Below are 18,352 nucleotides of genomic sequence, written 5' to 3'. Positions count from 1 at the left end.
CCACCTTACCCTCTTGCATTAACATGCAGCCCAAACCCACGTGTGATGCGTCATTGTACACAGTAAAATCCTTCCCAAACTCCGGCTGAATTAACACAGGTGCTTCAGTCAAAACTTTCTTTAACTTCTCAAAAGCTTCCTGTTGCTTCTTAGTCCATACAAACGGCACTCCTTTCCTTATGAGTTTTGTCAAAGGTGCTGCCATCACAGAAAAACCTTCCACAAACCTTCTGTAGTATCCTGCCAGTCCTAGGAAACTCCGTATTTTTGACACTGACCTAGGCGGCTTCCACTCCAAAATCGCTTCAATTTTTCGAGGGTCCACCTTAATCCCCTCAGCAGAGACCGCATGTCCTAAGAAGGTTACCTCCCTCAACCAAAGTTCAGACTTGCTGAACTTCACAAAGAGTTCCTTGTCCCTTAACACTTGCAGCACTATACGGAGATGCTCATCATGTTTCGCTTCAGTTTCAGAATATACCAGGATATCGCTAATAAAGACGACTACGAACTGATCAAAAAAATGGTTGGAACACACGATTCATCAGATCCATAAATGCTGCAGGAGCGTTTGTCAGTCTAAATGGCATAACCAGAAACTCGTAATGACCATACCGAGTCTTGAGTGCCGTCTTATGGATATCTGACTCATTGACTCTTAACTGATGATATCCAGATCGAAGGTCGATCTTGGAAAATACAGAAGCTCCTCTAAGCTGGTCGAACAGATTGTCAATCCTTGGTAGTGGATACTTATTCTTAATCCTCAGTTTGTTCAACTGGAGATAATCAATGCACATCCGCATCGTACCATCCTTCTTTTTCACGAATAGCACCGGTGCTCCCCATGGAGACACGCTTGGCCTAATGAAGCCCCTATCCAACAACTCTTGAATTTGAGCCTTTAACTCCACTAACTCCTTCGGTGCCATCCTATACGGTGCGATGGACACAGGCGCCGTTCTAGGCAACAAATCTATTCCAAACTCAACTTCTCGATTTGAAGGCAATCCTGGAAGCTCCTCCAGAAAAACATCTTGGAACTCCTTTACGGTCCTAACCTTATCCACTGTCAGTCCCTTCTCTTCCGACTGACTTACAAATGCCAAATAGGTCTCACAACCTTTCCGAATCCATTTCTCAGCTCTTAACGCCGACACCACATTGGACAAATAATCCCTTCGCTCACCTATCACCATAACCTTCTCATCCTTTGTGGTCCTTAACACCATTCGTTTAGCAGTACAATCCAGGGTCGCCTTATGCTTAACAAGCCAGTCCATTCCCAAAATGAGATCAAACTCTCTGAACGGTAACTCCATCAGATGCTTAACAAGCCATCCATTCCCAAAATAAGATCAAACTCTTCGAACGGTAACTCCATCAGATCTCCAGGGAAAATCCTACCTTGAGTTCCTAAGGGTACATCCCTATACAGTTTGTCTACCCTAACCGAGTGACCCAAAGGACTTACTACAGATACCCCATTCACAATCTCCTCAAAGTAGTCCAAGTTGTCCATAATCTGTTCTGTGGCCTCTAACCAATATTCCGCCACATTCGGGGCTATACCAGACACACCCCTAAAGATCTCCGCTCCGTTAGCCCGAAGTCGTTCAGAAATAGATCTCCGAACTCCATTGCCCGTACTTGCCCCGGCAACCCTTTTCAGAACATGAAGCATTGCCTGTGACAGGGCATCATCCTCGGCACCGCGGTCATGAGACTCTACCTCTGTTGCCGGTGGTACTGGTGCATCCACCGCCGGCATATGTCTCGAAGACGAAGATCTCGCTTGAGCACTTCCTCGGCTCCGTCCACGGCCTCTTGTACTCATATCGTATTATCTTGATTACGAATTTTTATGCATCAATTAATATTCCAGTGTTTATTACAGATGTTTTATGAATCAGACAGTAGTTCAGAGTTTGTTTTCGCAGAATCGAAGTCTAGCTACAGTTTCAGTCTCTTATCAGATTTTCCTATGGTTTCAGTATCATCCTATCTAGAATATCCTAATAGGGTTTCAGTACAGACAGATAATTCAGGAAAATATTCAGAAAAGTTCAGAGTAATACTTACAGGCTTGGGCCGGAGATTCGGAATGCCACCTTCTAAAGATCTAAATTTTGAAAATCGCGTTTTTCTGAATTTTTTTTTGTTTTTTAAAATCTTTGTTTTTTGTAAACCCATTCCATAGCCGAGTTGTTGTAACCTAGGCTCTGATACCACTAAATGTAACACCCCAAACTCGGCCCAGACGTTATGACTGGATCCGACATGCCACATCGAAGCGTTCAAAACATTTTATATTGTTGATCCAGAAAAACTTACTTAGTGTTTTAAAAGATAATTTCATTATAGGTTAAAGTGAATGGAAGCTGTGCATCAGGTAGGAAACCAGAAAAGAGGTGGTGAGTCCATCGGACTGCTTAAGTACCAAGCTCCCTTCGAATCCAATCCTAGACATGCACACCGCCATTGCCACACCTTAACGTCATGGATATTTCTAGGAAACCGATTTAATTAAGTCATTTTTAAGAAAAGTGATTAATTTTGGAAAATACTTTCATTGTGGAAGCTTTACTTGTTATCGTAGTATTTTGAAATCAATTGTTGTTTTTGAAAACGCGCCCTAAAGCTTTCCAACTTCAACAGTTAAAATAAGTAATACTTATCTTAGTAACACATATTAAAACCATCAAGAATAATTAAGCGGCCTTATTACATTTAAAAAAAAATCTAAAACCTCAAACATAAATAAAAGGATATCCAGTTCACCAGAAGAAAATCAAACTTTCAGAACGGGTGGCCACTCCGAATTCCCTCACAGCTCCAAGCCCACTATGGTTGGGGATTACCTGCGTGGATGAAATTAAAAAGGGTGAGTTTGGGGAAACTCAATGTGTAAATTAACCCAACCATAGCCTATATCAGCTCAAACCACAGAAACAGAAAAAGTTGGCCTTAGCCCAGAACAGAATTCAAAATAAAGCCCATAGGCCCATAACAGAACAAAACAGATATTACATGTTTATGCAGAAACCCAACTAGATTCATCCATAACACCCCCGTACCAGCCTTACACCATGTGGGGAGACTACTCGGCCCACCCAACTGCTACACACCACAGAAATCGCAGCGAGGCTGCCAAATATTGTGACGAAGTCACCAGATACAGATATTGTGGTAGAGCCACCAGAACAGATATATGTGGCAGAGCCACCAGATCAGATAATTGTGGCATAGCCACCAGGACAGATATATGTGGCAGAGCCATCAGATCAGATAATTGTGGCATAGCCACCAGGACGCTTCCTCTATAGTATAACCCAAGTCCCCATGCAACAGATATATAATCATGGCATACATCATACAGAATCAGATCGTCATGCTTTTCAGTCAAAAGTAACCCTAGGGGTATAATGGTAATTTTGCATACATAGGGGTATTCAAGTAATTTAACTATTTTTAAGGTTTTCATACATAACATAGCCATTTACGTACGATCAGAAACACTTACTGTGTTTTCTTACCAATTTGGGCCCGTTGGCCCATTATCCCATTTTTGGCCCATTAAGCCCAAAAATATCGAATTGCACAGAATCGCGCACTCTGCAGTCTTATCACTTTAATTTACCATCTACATCAAAATTTTAATCTCATGAGCATTCACACACTCGCAAGATCTCAAAATATCGGGTTTTCGACATTTCGACTTTTCGGCTTGTGCCGATCTAGTCTATAAGAGGGTGTTAGTTACACACCTGTTTGTGACGATATGCTGACGAGATCCACACACAAATCGCCTATAATTGGATTACTAACATGTTAATCTAACTATTCAAATACGAACTACATATTAACCCCTTACAATATTCGGCCAACCACACCTACAGATCAGAGTAAGCTTATAAGAAATTAATAAGCAACTCATTAACAAATTTTTGTTAGTGTTTACCACATAATCATAATTTCACTGCAAGCTGTCTTCCTGAGCAACAGTCACTAAATCATTTATAACTAGAGCTAAGAAACTCCAAATCAAGTGCCGTTAATTTTCCCTGAAAATAGACTCATATATCTTCTATCCATAAAATTTTCAGAATTTTTGGTTTAGCCAATCAATACCAAATTTTTCTCAAAGTTTCCTATGTTTCACTGTTTGACTAATCTGACCACTCTTCATTATGAATCAAATTTCTCATTGTAAAGAATTCAAAATATGTTCTTGTTTGTTTCATTTGAAACTAGACTCATTAAGCTTTAATTACATAATTTATTCAGCTTCTAATTCATCTCCCAAAATTTATGGTGATTTTCCAAAGTCACGTTACTGCTGCTGTCCCAAGCAGATTTATTACCAAATCACTCTTTCACACATACCTTGCATGCATGTTATTTAAACATGTATATCACCAATCAATCATCACATATCTATGATTTTACTTAAGTATAATCTCCAATTCATCATTTTAAAGCACAACATGTTAGCCGATTTTTCCCTTTAGCATCTAAGGCACATGCATGCTCATTTGTTTGGCTCAGCTTCACCTATCTTCCATTTTTCATCAAAAGAACATGAAACAACAACCATTTCCTTCATTTTAATTCATGACTAAATGCTCACAACACAACTAAAAACCAAAATATGCTTCAAGAGTTAAGGTAGAATTAAGAAGAACTCATGAACCTCAAAATAGAAGCAAGGTACCAAGAACTTACCTTCAATTTTCCTCCTCCTAGTGACCGAATACTCAAGAGCTTTCTCCTCTCCTTTCTCTTCTCTAACTTTCGGCTATGATGAACAAAGATGGACAAAACTTTGTTCTTTTCATCCTTTTGTTATTTTATTACCCAACATTTAATGACACAAAATAACCTATATTATTTGTGCCATACCTATGCCATAATGTCAATAAAAAAAATGCCCACAATGCTTATCATGGCCATCATGGAACATTTACCTAACCCATTATCAATTTTTTTATCAATTTGTACCATAAATTATGGATATCAAGTGCCCATATTGTCTTCAACAACATGATGGCCGGCCACTTCATGTAAAATGGGAGGTTTGTCATGCAAATCCTCCTATTTTGCACTCCTATTTATTTGGCCACTTCAATTTAGCCTATAGCATTTTCAAACATTTTCACATAGGTCCTATTTCATAATTTCACCCGCTTTTTCTTATGGAACAAAAATTAACTAAAATTGCCGGGTTCTATCTTAAGCTTGGGCCTTCTAGAGACCCACTAACATAATTAAACCTATGCCAACATTCACAGAATTCCTGAAAATTGGGGCGTTACAATCATGGTATAATATTTCATGCATACATGTTTACAATCTTATCTTGGTTATGTTCTCATGTTAGATATAATTTGATCACTATTTAACATATATGTGGCTAACGTAATATGACATTACAAGTATATCAAAACAATCATTACTAGCCATTCCAATGGCTAGATTACAAACATCGTTTACGTTTACATGCCAATATGACCAACATATCCTATACATGCCATTACAACCGCAATTGAATTACCACACTATACTGACATAGACCGATGGATAGTGTGAGTGATCTCCGCAAAACTTTCAATCCAACGAGCTTCCAATTTACTCTAAAACAGGGGAAATAAAATAGAGTAAGCATAAAAATGCTTAGTAAGTTCGTATAACATGGTACTTAACTTATCATTCATTCTATTATGAGGTAACTATGTAAGGCAGAATCAATCAATTTGCCCTTAAGCCCTACACACATTCTCATTGCCCTCGTTAGTCATATATTACATATTAACATTAAAACATATAAGGGCTCAACAATAACCAAGTTCCCAAGCACATATGCTTGGCACATCATGTATTCATTCAACAGGCATAATTCATCTTATTATTTCGAGTATGATTTCATAATAATTCATTCCGAGTTCAGATCATTCTATACCAAAGCTTTACTTATTTTATTCGATTATTAAGGTCACACAAGTAGTAGAACATTCAAGGTGTACGGGTCTATGATCAAGGATGAAACATTTCTATATACAAATATCAACTTCTTTTATTTCATGTAATATTCTTTTCATGTCATATTTCTATATCATTTGTATCATTCCATGTCAACTTGTTTTAAAATTCATCTTTGCCCATGTCAGAAATTTACCCGTTGAATTTATTCAAAATACCGATGGATTCACAGGTAGCACACCCAAGCTATACAAATCAAAATTCGTCAATTCGTGTTTAATGGTACCCATAAGGTACTATTTCATAGAGTACACTCTTGAGCTACACATGCATACAACAAGATTACCAGTCCAGTCTAAATCCTTTTTTTTTTATGTCATTTGCTCTAAAGAGCTTGATTTGGATTACTCGTCCGGGCTAAATCCAATTCATAACATATGCTTGAGAGGACTTATATCAGGATTACCCGTCGGGGCTAAATCCCATCAAAATTGAGGTCAAAGGATTACTCATCCGAGCTAAATCCTATCCGCAACAACTACAGGACATTATTCGTTTCAGGAAATCACATATCCATCAATTTTCCATTTATTCACATAGAATTTAGCATCTTTCAAACATTATCAAGCAAGTGATAATCTCATATATTCATGCACTTATGCAACTCAAATGTTCATGCAACAGCCTGGTTTTAGCTAAATCAGAATAGTGATTTTGGAACCACAAATTCGAGGTTGAAAAATTATTTTTAATATTATTTTTGGTGTTTATAGCATGTGGATGTATATGTGTGAAAATTTCGTGAGCTAATTTTATCGTTTAATAACTCAATTTGAGAAAAAAACTTAATCGCGTAAAATGCAAAAGTTGTATGCTATTTGTTAAAGGTGTCTAATTGCTATGACTTATAAAATGAAAGGTCCTTATAATGTTATTAGACCATAATTAAGGTTAGTGGACAATTATGACCATGGTTTAAATGCTTTTTAAGTTTAATTAGTAAGGTTAAATTAGTAAATCAATAATTAAGTTAAGTAAAATAATAATAATATGGTATCATCTTCTTCACTTGCTATTTTCCATCGAAAATAAGGGTTTGAATAGCCATTAGAGAGCTTGAAGCATTCGAAACTTTCAATTGACAGCATGTAAGTGATTTTGACTCGGTTCTTAATGATTTTTTACGTTTTTGAGATTGGTGTTTAGTAATTTAGCTAGCCCGTATGTTAATTTTTGAATTTGTTCATGATTTTTTAAAGTGCCATTGATGAATATTGTAGCTTTTGAATGTTTGATAATGGAAAAAGATTATTTGTTGATAGTTTTAAATGTTTTGTAAAGTGATTTTTGACAAAAATGTCAAATAAGGATTAATGATGGTCGCTAAACTAACTAAAAAAAATTCGACTAGGGCAAGCGCATCTATCGAACAGTAGTATAGTTATGGTGAGACCGAAAATACTATATCCACAAGGACTAAAAGTACTAGTAATTACTATCTTTTTATTATCTAGCCTAAGAATTAAGGGAATGTTTTAAACTAAGACTAATTATCTAATTGACTAGGATTACGACAGAGATAAAAGTTGGAAAATACTTTTGGATAACCGATGAAGAAGATAACACCCAAGGAAGGATTCACCTAGACTTCACTTATTTCTTCTGAAATAGATGATTTATTCACTTGACTTAATCCGTAGAAATCCCTGATTTATGTTAATATCTCTCTCGAGACTAAAAACAACTGACTCTAGGTTGATTAATTGAAATCTCTTTCTAATTAAAACTCCTATTGTCACATTAACTCGATCTATGGATTCCCTTATTATATTTGACTCTAATCGGATAGATTTATGTCGTCTTATCTTTAGGATTGCATGCAACTTTGCTTAATTATGGAAGATCTTCTCTTAAACAAGGACTTTTGCTCCACTGAATAAGCACATCAAAACCTGAATTAATATCTTGGAATATTAAAACCGAGAATAAAACTCACAGTTAAGAATAAGAACAAGTATTTATCATATAACTCAAATAGTAATAAGATCCGTCTTAGGTTTCATCTCCCTTAGGTATTTAAGGAGTTTAGTTCATAATAATGGAAAACATCTCAAAATTGGAAAAACAACAAAACATAAAGAAACCCAAAGAACTTCTAAGGAAATTGAATGAAGATCTTTAGTCTTGCAGTAGATCCTGCTTCCAAGCTGATTCCGATGATTGTCCTTGCGTATTGTCTGCCTTCTACCCTATGTGTCCCCCTTGATCCTCTTCTAGGGTGTTTAAATAGACTTTGGAATGCCCAAGATAGCCCAAAATTAGCCTTTTTCGAATAGAATTAGACTTGGGTTTAACAGGGACACGACCGTGTGCCACCCTTGTATGAAGGTGCTTAGGCCATGTGCAATTTTGACTTGATTTAATGTTGACACGGCCATGACACACGAGTGTGTGGCCTGCCCATGTGTCACACACGGGCGTGTGGAAGTTCCTAGTTCGTGTGGAACATTGAAATTAGCTTATTTTGTCCGTCTTGGGCTCGTTTCTTGCTCTTTTCACCTTTCTATGCTCTCCTAAGTATAAAATATGAAATTAATGGACTAGGAGCATCGAATTAAAAAAAAAACCAAGGAAAAATCATCCATAAATATGCCAAGCATAGGGTAAAATATGTATAATTTATGGTTTATCAATTAAATTATGAAAAATGTAAATTCAGGGGTTGAAATGTGAAATAAATGAAAGTTTTGGGTAAATTCAGGGGTTGAAATGTGAAATAAATGAAAGTTTTGGGCTGCTAGGGACTCAAGTATAAATCGGCTAAACATGGGTTAAATTGAATTGTGTGAATTTGTGATTTTATAAAATAAAGACTAAATTGTAAAAATATAAAAAGTTTAGGGGAAAAGAGTAAATATGCCTTAAAGAGTGTTTTTGGAATAAATTGAATGAATAGATGATTGGATAAGTTAATTTTGAATACATTTAGATTAAGAAAGGCGAAATTTGGACCTAGATCGGGGGAAAATGAAAGTTATCGAATAATCGATTCGATTCGTCGTTTTAACATCTGAGGTAAGTTCATATGTACTAAGCACTGTTATATTTATGTTTTTAATGCTTTGATATCGTATAAATTGTATTTACGTGACTATTGTTATGTTTGAGGACATATCGGCTAAATATGACATTTAGTGTGCGATTTGAGATAGCTTCGGCTATGTACGACACTTAGCGTGCGAGACATTGTTTATGACACTTAGTGTGCGAGACTTTGATTATGGCACTTAGTATGTGAGACATTGATTATCGCACTTTGTGCGAGACATTGATGGTGGCACTTAATGTCCGAGACATCGAGTATGCGATGACATTCTGTGAATATATGAACTTGTTTTGGATTGGTACAGGTATGTACAATTATGTTATGAGCTTGAAATCGATGAAGTTACAAAGTTTGTGATAACACTCTAGAACGTCATATTTTTATGTGCTAATTATATATTTATTTTGAGTATGAGACTACTAATTTGGGCTATTTATGGTCTTTTCTCTTTTAGTGACTAAATTGGAGACAAGAGGAAATTTAAGGGCAATAATGCAAATTTAAAGATATAAGGGGCCAACATGCAAAAAAAGAGAGAAGTGGTGCCAAAAATGCAAACATGGAAGACCCAAGGACTACAATGCAAAAGAAGAGATTTTATAGCACAAGACTCTATTTCAATTTCAATTATATTAGGATAATTATTAAGGATTTTTATTTAGATTTAAATTTTAGGATTTATTTTCATTTATTTTTAATTATCTTTATTTTATTTGTATTTATCTTTTGGAATTTCATTAAGAATAGACTAGGTTTTCTAGTACTATAAATAGGGGATGGAGTGACACATATTTGACATCTCTTTTTTTTTCCTGTAAACACTCCCTCTCCCAAAAACTCTGTCTTTTGTTCTTCCCATTTTTTCTTCAATAAAAATTCCCTTTCCATTATTTTTATTTCTTTCCCAAAAATCATGAGCCACTAAACCAATCTAGCCGAAGGTTGTCGAAATTCCCCAAAAAGGTTCATGAGGCTTAGAACTCGCGCTTAGCCTTCTCAACAAAGTATTCATCGCTTCTCCGCATTACGGGGCTGACGTGTAACACCCCTTACACGTATTCGTCGCCGGAATAGGGTAGGAGGCATTACCGAAGTTTATCAAATTAATTTTCCATTAATACGAGTTAAATACTATTCATTTACTAAAACATGTCATGACGTCCTTTAGATGGCCTCCAAAGCCCAAAACATACTTCGAGACCAAACCAAAATTAAATCGAACCATAGGGAATTTTTTGCAAAATCCCAAAGTTTTTTTTTGCTCAATATAACCCCTTTATAAATATCTAACCTTCCCTGCAAATTTTAAAACCAAGACCAATCCAACCAACCAATTCATTTCAATCAATTTGATACCAAATTATATTACTATTATAATTATACTATTTAACATATTCATCATTCTTTACTTTAATGTATATTCATTAAACAAGTCTTAGTATTTATATAATCATCAAACCTTATACATGCCATATAAATCAAAAAGGAAATTTACAAAAGCTACCGGAGATAATCTGGATAGTGTGATCCTCTGTGTTGATCCGATCCTCCGTATTTTTCCACGTCAATCTACAAGAGACATTGAATACATTCAAGTAAGCTCATAGAAGCTTAGTAAGTTCATAGGCATAAAACATAAATCTTACCAAATATTTATACACTTATACAATATACACAACTATTAAGTTCACCTGTCAACCACAGTCATTGGTGAGTTCCCTTTGTATAAACTTACTACCACTCATCCATTTCCTTTAATTCTTTTGGGCCCGTTTGTCACATATCATTCTTCAACCAAATTAGGGAACGGTTACGGAAAATTGAGTACTTCACTTTCACTTTGCCATAGTATAACTATGGTCTTGCGTATGATCACTTATCACTTTTTGAAGTCATAATCCTGTCACGGTCATACACTGATCACATTTATCACTTGTCACTGATCAGATAAGTGTAGCTAAAGCTACCACTTATCACTGATCAGATAAGTGTAGCTGAGGCTACCACTTATCACTTGTCACTGATTAGAAGTACTCAAATCCGACGTTCCGCTCAATTTGATCATTTATTTGATTTTCGGGTTGTTATTTTATTCTCTATTCATCAATAAATATATTTCATCATACATTATATAATTCATAAAATTTACATATAATCATTAAACTTCAACCATATGAACTTACCTGGGTCGATTTGTAAAATTTGTGAAAGTTCAGGGACTAATCAGCTACTTTTTCTTTTCCTCGACTTGCTTCGGGTTATCGATCTATCATTGTAAAATCATTCACTTATCAGTATTGACTTCATCTTCAACCCGCTTATAAGTAACATTATCTATAATTTAATTGTTTACTTATGTATATTCCAATGCTGTCCATCGGTGCCATAGTCACTAAATTATTTTTATCTTTAGCTACAGAACTCCAAATCAGAATCTGCTAATTTTCCCTGAAACTAAACTCATATATCTTGTTATCATAAAATTTTTAGAATTTTTAGTTTAGCCAATAAGTGCAGTTTATTCTTTAAAGTCACCCCTATTCTGTTGTCTGACAATTCCGACCCTTCTTCACTAAAAATTAATTATCTCTTTGTACAGAATTTGGATGATGTCCATGTTTATTTATATTGAAAATAGACTCACTAAGGATTTTAAAAATATAAATTTAAGCCCATAATTATTTTTATCCAATTTTTTATGATTTTCCAAAGTCAGAATAGGGGAACACGAAATCATTCTGACATTGTCTCACAAAATCTATTATATCTCATGATCTACAATTTTTTTGCTTACACCATTTCTTCTATGAGAAACTAGACTCAATAAGCTTTAATTTCATATTTTTTTCATCTTCTAATTCAATTTATGGTGATTTTTCAAAGTTAGACTACTGCTGCTGTCCAAAACTGTTTTAGTGCAAATGTTGATTTCAGTTTTTGCCCCAAATTTCACAGTTCATACAATTCAGTCCTTGCTCAATTAATCCCTCAATGAAGCTAATTTTTTTCCAAATTAATGATTTACCTAGACATTATAAGTTATTTCACAATTATTTAAATTCATAATTTCCACATAAAACCCTAACTTCAAACTCTTTCATCATTAGGTCCCAAACATTCACTTTCTATTCAATTCTTTCAATAAAATCAGCATATAAACAATTTAAAACTCTAATTCCATGCTAAATCATCATATACTTCCAACAATTATTCATAAAAACTTCCAATTTCTTTCATAGAATCAAAAACTAATGAATTCAACAAGTGGACCTAGTTGTAAAAGTCATAAAAACACAAAAATTTCAAGAAATAATCAAGAATTGAACTTACTTGCAGTAAAAATATGAAAAATCAGCTTAAGAAAACCCTTATATGGTGTTTTTGCTGATGAGAATGCAGAAAAATAATGAGAATTCTAGATAATTCCACTTTAGTCCTAGTTTATTAAGTAAATTTTGCAATATTCCAATTTTGCCCCTAATTCATCAATTTTCCTGCTGATTTCATGCACCTTGCCGTGCAGCCCAAATAGACCTTGGGTCTATTTGCCTTTTAAACCCTCTTTCTTTTATCATTTAAGCTATTTAATCATTTCCCATAATTTTACATTTGTTACAATTTAATCTTTTTTATTCAATTAACTATCGAAACTTTAAAATTTCTTGAAGAAATTTTAATACTAACTTATTAACACTCCATAAATATTTATAAAAATATTTATGGCTCATTTTAAAAATTTTCAAACTCTCGATATCTCGTTTCCGATTCTAATTTAATTTTTATTTCTAGTAAACTATTCGCTATTTCAAAAATTTTCCTAACTTCACACTTAACTTATATTCACTAAATTATTAATATTTTCTACTCATTTTTCGGATTTAGTGATCTCGAATCACTGTTCCGACACCACTAAAAATCTAGGCTATTACATGACGCTTCCGTCCATGTCCCTTAATAGGTGATCTTTTCAACTTGTGCAAGGAATGATTGCTTTGTACGTTTTGGGAAGGTTCCACAGTTGGTTCGTTGACTTTCTGCGTCAGAGGTTTGCGAATCCAAGAGACAAAATGGTGTGGTATTCGCCATTGGGAAGAGGTGATCTAGCAGAAGATAGTCCCACAAAAGCAATTATTGGCTAGAGTCAGGCTCCGCCAAATCTTAAGTCCAAATCCTTGGAGCTGGTGGTCGTAGGCGTCCTCTTCCACTATAACTGGCTTATCCTGCTCGAGAAGGGTTACTTAAAAGTCAAGTACTGAACCCAAGGCGGAACGAGACAACCGGAGGCTGGAATCTCGCCACATAAGAAACTTTCTTTATTTTCAAATTTTGTTTACTATTTTTCCATTTTAATTTCTGCAATCTATTTAATTTCACAATTTCAATTCACTTTAAATTCTGTTTTTTTTTCAGATTCTTAATTCTATTTGTTATTTTTTAGGAATCTAGGTCTTCTTAGCCAAGAAATTGTCCAGGATTTCAAGAAACGAGCATTCGTACAATCCGATCCCTGAGGATTCGACCCTACTTCCCCTTTACTATTATTTTTACTACTTTACGGGGAGTAGTATATTTTTGGTGCTCTCAACGACACATCGTTTTGTATTTAAGCTTATGAATAAGCATGTGAAAGGTTTGTTAGAAATCTTGAATTTCATGTCATATGTTTAATTTGATGAATGGTAACTGTAATTAGTTAATTTTATCTACTACGGACTTAATAAGCTTTAAAAGCTTACTTTGTGTATTCTTTCCTTTTTTTTATAGATAATTGAAGCTAGCTCGGACTTGGGGATTATTGGGAAACGTCATCACCCTATCGATCACTTAGTGGTACTTTTGAAGCTTTGTAAATATGGTATATGACATGTATAGGCTAGTGTCATTATGGTATATTTTGAGTTCTGGATTTAGCCATGTGAGCTGGCTTGATAACAATGTTGATGTTGGTAATCTTGGTATGGATTTTGAGATGCACAAATGACTAGTTGTTGATGATGTATAATGGCATGATTAGAAATGATGTTTTTGGTTGGCTAAGTGTTTAATGTTTGGATGCCATATTGTTTGGCAAAGATTGATGAATTTGTATATGACTTAGTAAGTAAGTAATGAATGATGAATCACGTGGAATTAGTATATTTTTGAGTTAGTTTATGGTAATTAAATGAATGGTAAAGGAATAGATGTAAAATGGTATGAAATGTGCATGAAATGGTTATTATTAGTTGCTTATTATATGTTAAAATGATGCCAAATGAATGCTTTTAGGTACATGAAAGATAGGTGGGAAAAATGGCTTAAATCAAGCCTATTTTCGTGCCACACAGATAAGCACACGGGTCGTGTGACCCCTAAATCCTAGTTAAAACAATTCAGTGAGTTACACGGCTTAGACACACGAGCGTGCCTATTGGCTGTGTGTGGCACATGGGCTGGCACATGAGTGTGTGGTCGGCCGTGTGACCCAAGTCAGTATACCCTCCAGATTTCACACGACCATGGCACACGGGCGTATAACAGCCTAATTTTCAGTGGTGTCGGGAATAGAGATTTGAGATCACTAAATCTGACGAGTGAGTAAAAAATTTAATAAATTAATACCTATGAGTCAAATGTGAATATAGAAGTATTTTTGAATTAGTGAATTTGGTGATTTAAAAGAATTAATTAGGTAAATTGAGTCGAGAATGAGGTATCGAGACCTCGACTTCATAAACCTAGCCATAAATATTTTTAGAAATATTTATGGAGTGTTAGTGAGGTGGTATTAAAATTTCGTCAGAAAATTTTGACGTTTGGGTGGTTAATTAAATAAAAAAGACTAAATTGAAAAAGGTGTAAAAGTTGCTAAAATGATTAAATAGCTCAATTGTCAAATAAAGAAGGACCTAAAGTGGAAATAAGCCTAAAAGAGATATTTTGGGCGGCAATAGCTGAGAAAAAAATCAGGAAAAGGGTGAAAGAATGGCAAAATTGGAAAATTACCAAAATTAGCTAAATAAAAATGGGACCAAATTGGAATATCTAGAATTCTCTTCATTTTTCTTCATTCTCATCAGCCAAAACGCCATAGGAGGGGTTCTATAAGCTGGTATTCCATAATTTTTGCACCAAGTGAGTTGATCCTTGCCTTTTTCTTATAATTTTTGTGTTTTTAAGACTTTTACAACTAGGTCGTACTGTTAAATTCATTAGTTTTTGATTTCATGGATGAAATTGAAAGTCATCATGGTTGAGTGCTGTAAGTTTATGAGGAAATAGCATGAAATTGAAGTTTTAATTTATTTATGAGATGATTTTATTAGGTAATTTCAATAGAAATTGATTTTTAGGACCTAATTGTGAAAATGTTTGGAATTAAAGTCTAGTGCTGAAATTCTGATTCCCAAAGGTTATAAAGTCATTTAAAGTGATAGAATAAAGTGTTAATTTAGAAAAATCAGCTCAATTGAGAGGCTAATTGAGTAGGGACAAAATTATTATTTATTAAAAGCTTAGGGGAAAAATGGTAATAAACATCTTGCGCTAAAACAGTTTTGGACAGCAGCAGTAAGCTAACTTTGAAAAATCACCATAAATTGTAGAAATCGAATTAGAAGATGAACAAAGTATGGAATTAAATCTTATTGAGTCTAGTTTCTCATAGATGAAACGGCGTAAGCAATGAAATTATAAATCATGATATATAATAATTTTGTAAGATAAGGTCAGGATGAATTTGGGTTCCCCTGTTCTGACTTTGAAAAATCATAAAAATATTTAATAGAAATAATTAGGGGCTTAAATTTATATGTTTAGAATCCTGAATGATTATATTTTCAAGAGAAACAAACAAGAACATCATTAAAATCTTGTAAGAGGAGATAATTAATTTTAAGTGAAGAAGGGTCGGAACTGTCAGACAGCAGAACTGGGGTGACTTTAAAGAATAAACTGTACTTATTGGTTAAACTAAAAATTATGAAAATTTTATAGTAAGAAGATACATGTGTCTAGTTTCAGGAAAAATTAGCGGATCTTAATTTGGAGTTCTGTAGCTCAAGATAAAATTAATTTAGTGACTATGACACGGATGGATAGCTTGAATATTTACATAAGTAAATAGTGAAAATTATGGATAATGTTACTTACAAGTGTGTTATTTATATTAAGGATGTGGATGGAGAGGAGGAGGAGGAAAATATACATATATATATGAATGACTTGTGTATAAATTGATCACATGCCCGATTATAATCGATAAATGTTGAATTAGAAATGATATAATGTTTTATTTGGAATATTTATTATGAAAATATGATTATTGTTATAATACTAAAATCGAACTTGTGAGTTTATGTAACTAAATTTTAGTGACCATTTGTTAATATTATTAAATTTCACTATTATTTTATGAATGGTGATTAATATTTAAGTATGTTAATTGTTGAAAATAAGTAAATTATGTACAAAATTTATGAAATTGAACTGAGTATTTTGGAGGAATGGAACGCATGAAATGAGTATGATCTTTCAGTGAAAAAGATGAATTGACGGTAAATTGCCCAAGTAAACCAAGATTCAGCATTTGTTGTGAATTCTCGTGTTTGCTTTTCGTTTAGCTCTTATGAGCTTTCGTTAACTCATATGAGTTTCAGTTAACCCTTTTGGGGTTTCAGTTCAGCTCTGATGAGCTTCAGTTAGCCTTCGGGCTTCTGTTTAGCACTTGTGTGCTTCAGTTAGCCTTCGGACTTCCGTTTAGCACTTGTGTGCTTTAATTAGCCTTCGGGCTTTCGTTCAGCACTTATTTGCTTCAGCATGACTTCGGGCTTCAAATCACGATGTACTCAAATCTGTAAGCCGTTTCCTGAATGGAAAAGTTGGTAAGTTGTAAATATAACGTGTGGAAAAAGAAATGTAAGTAATGTTATCATTATTATTATTGAGCTCAATTATGTGATTTCGTCATTCAGGGATTGTGTTTGATAGGATATATTAGTAAATTATGAGTATGTGAATCAAAGAGACAGAATTTAAACACCTAATGAGGTTGAGCTCATTTACTTGAATTTGTCATTTGAAATTGTGGTTGACAGGAAGAAACAGTGAATTGCATGCTTATGAATTGTAACACCCCAAACCCGGCCCAGACGTTGTGACCGGATCCGACATGCCACATCGAAGCGTTCAAAACATTTTATATTGTTGATCCTGAAAAACTTACTTAGTGTTTTAAAAGATAATTTCATTATAGGTTAAAGTGAATGGAAGCTGTGCACCAGGTAGGAAACCGGAAAAGGGGTGGTGAGTCCATCGGACTGCTTAAGTACCAAGCTCCCTTCGGATCAAATCCTAGACATGCACACAACCATTGCCACACCTTAACGTCATGTATATTTCTAGGAAATCGATTTGATTAAGTCATTTTTAGGAAAAGTGATTAATTTTGGAAAATACTTTCATTGCGGAAGCTTTGCTTATTGTCGTGTTATTTTGAAATCAATTGTTGTTTTTTTTTGAAAACGTGCCCTAAAGCTATCCAATTTCAACAGTTAAAATAAGTAATATCTATCTTAGTAATACATATTAAAACCACCAAAAATAATTAAGCGACCTTATTACGTTTAAAAACCCAAAACTTCAAACGTAAATAAAAGGATGTCCAGTTCACCAGAAGAAAATCAAACTTTCAGAACGGATGGCCACTCCGAATTCCCTCACAGCTCCAAGCCCACTATGGTTGGGGATTTCCTGCGTGGATGAAAATAAAAGGGGTGAGTTTGGGGAAACTCAGTGTGTAAGGAAAACCCATTCAAAGCCCAAGTCAGCTCAAGCCTATTGGCCTAAGCCCATTCAGGTAACAGTGGTACTGGACCAGAGCCCTTTTCAGATTACAATAAACTGGGCCTTAGCTCCTTATTCAGATAACAGTATGGCTCATAGGCCCATTTCAAAATACATGCAACATTAATAACATATGCAAGCCCATTTGAGGAGACGACTCAACCCACCAACCACTACACTCCACCCGTACCAGCCCTACACTCCATGTGGGGAATAGCTCAACCCACCCAGCCCAACACTCCACAGTTGCAGCCTTGCTGCTCAGTTAACAGTAAATTGAGGCAAAGCCTCCAGTACGTGGACAAGCCACTTTCAGTACTTCCTCCGTCAATATCCCAATCCCATGCATCAATAATAACAACATGGCATGCAGTAAATAACAACAGTCAAACATGCATTTAGGTCAATTTAACCCTAGGGGTATTTCGATAATTTATCTACTAG

This window comes from Gossypium hirsutum, chromosome A10 (assembly GCF_007990345.1).
Source record: "Gossypium hirsutum isolate 1008001.06 chromosome A10, Gossypium_hirsutum_v2.1, whole genome shotgun sequence".
Lineage (NCBI taxonomy): Eukaryota > Viridiplantae > Streptophyta > Magnoliopsida > Malvales > Malvaceae > Gossypium > Gossypium hirsutum.
This window is presented reverse-complemented; position numbering follows the sequence as displayed.